Here is a 1,865-nt window from a genome sequence, read left to right as displayed (position 1 = left end):
ATTGATTGTTTTTTATTTATTGAATATACACATTGTAACTAAGAGGGGGTATAGCATGCCTCTGATGCGTGTATTTTTCCTATAACTAGGGTGTTTCAAGGGAGGTATCTCCTGAAGTAAAATATATTGGACATGTGACCTGTAATAATAATAATATTGTTGATAAAAAAAGAAAAAGAAAAATAAAGATAAACACTACCATCTTATAAGCGTATTTTCACAGTACCTGAAACTCACAAACAGTGATATGAGACTTGCATTCTGGGATTTCATCTCTAGTAAAAAGTTGACAATCTGACATGTCATTGTCTGTTTTTCAAATCGGAGTAGTGGGATTTAGCATTCTGGGATCATTTAGGATTGGCATCAGTGTAGACCGTCCCAGTAGTTTGTAGGCTTTTTGATTTAGAACTTTTGAAATCCAAGAGAATCGTAAGACTCAAATTTATCTGTAAAATGATTCCAACTAGTAATGGGGAAGACTTAATGGAAGTTCAAGAAGACTTGGCCTCAAGTTCGACCCCGTATGCGCATACGGCCAATGGAAATGGTACTCTTCAAATTTCAACATCCCGAAAGGGACCGCTAAGTGATGAAAATCCTAGAAGAGGGAATACGGGCAGGTCATCAATTATTCCCAGTAATTTGGCTTCCCCATCAGCGAAAGTTCAGCATATTGCAGAGGAAAATGATGAAACCCCACAATCTGTACCTTCTTCCAGTAGTCAAGGTTTCCAAAAACGTTTCAGTGGGATTCTAGCTAAGAAAATTAATTGGGAGTCCCTGATGACAATCGGTAAAGAATGGATCAAGAACCCTTTAAACATGGTTCTTTTTTTATGGACAATCTGGTGTTGCTGTTTCAGGAACAATCCTATTTCTCGTTATGACAGGTATGTTAAATGGTGCCCTGCCAAAGGAGTCACAGAGAGACACCTGGTCTGAGGTCAATAATCAAATTCTCAATGCTCTTTTTACTCTCATGTGTCTGTATCAACACCCAGAGTTGTTCCACCACCTTGTGCTTCTGTGCAGATGGAAGCCTAAGGACATCTCTGCACTCAGAAATATATACTGCAAGAATGGCACTTACAAGCCAAATGAATGGGCCCATATGATGGTGGTAGTTGTGTTACTCCATGTTAGTTTCTTTGCTCAGTATGCCTTAAGCAGCCTTGGCTTGGGATACAAAAGATCCAATCGACCTGCTGTGGGTGTCGTTATCTGTCTGTTGGAATTGCTGCCTCAGTAGTAGCAGCTGTTTATTACATTTTAAGCCCCCTTAGAAAGGAGTATGTCTCTGGAGTTGATGAAGAAGCACAGATTTAGCCTCTTACTAATGGCACTAGTTGGTCCGGCCAACTAACAATGAAGTCTTTAGAAAAAAGATTTTCATTTGCATCGAGAAATGAGCAGAGGATTACTGAGTATGCACCCAAATGGAGAGGGGGCCTATTTGATATTTGGGATGATATTTCTATATCTTATCCTTCTCTTTTCCATTGTTTTTGTGTTTTTGGGTGGAATATGGAAAGACTTGGGTTTGGGAATATGTATGTTCATAATGTTAGAAATTAATTTGTAATTTTTATAAAGAAATTTTTAGATGATGGCTTTTAGTATTCCGCGGTGATAAATTGTTAGTGTTCCTAAGTCAATTATTTGTATCTAGAAGTCTAGAAGGCTCTTTCAAGTATAAATAACTGTTATTGTACTGCTTTATGTAGATCAGAAAAAACCTATCTAGCATTGTGCAGGAGAAGTAGCTCTGCATCATAAAAAAACACCTTCTAATCCATTGCACTTTATCAATAAAATTTTCTATAGACACTCGATTTTGCATCCATAATTTAATCTTGGAAGTT

At 37.5% G+C, this 1,865-nt stretch overlaps 1 pseudogene; it reads left to right on the top strand.

Moving 5' to 3' along the window:
• The first annotated feature begins 456 nt into the window (after positions 1-456).
• LOC142608843 (uncharacterized) lies at positions 457-1,660 on the top strand (annotated as a pseudogene).
• The last annotated feature ends 205 nt before the right edge of the window (positions 1,661-1,865 follow it).

This window comes from Castanea sativa, chromosome 9 (assembly GCF_040712315.1).
Source record: "Castanea sativa cultivar Marrone di Chiusa Pesio chromosome 9, ASM4071231v1".
NCBI lineage: Eukaryota > Viridiplantae > Streptophyta > Magnoliopsida > Fagales > Fagaceae > Castanea > Castanea sativa.
The sequence above is the reverse complement of the archived record's forward strand: the minus strand, read 5'-3'. Positions and strand labels throughout refer to the sequence as shown.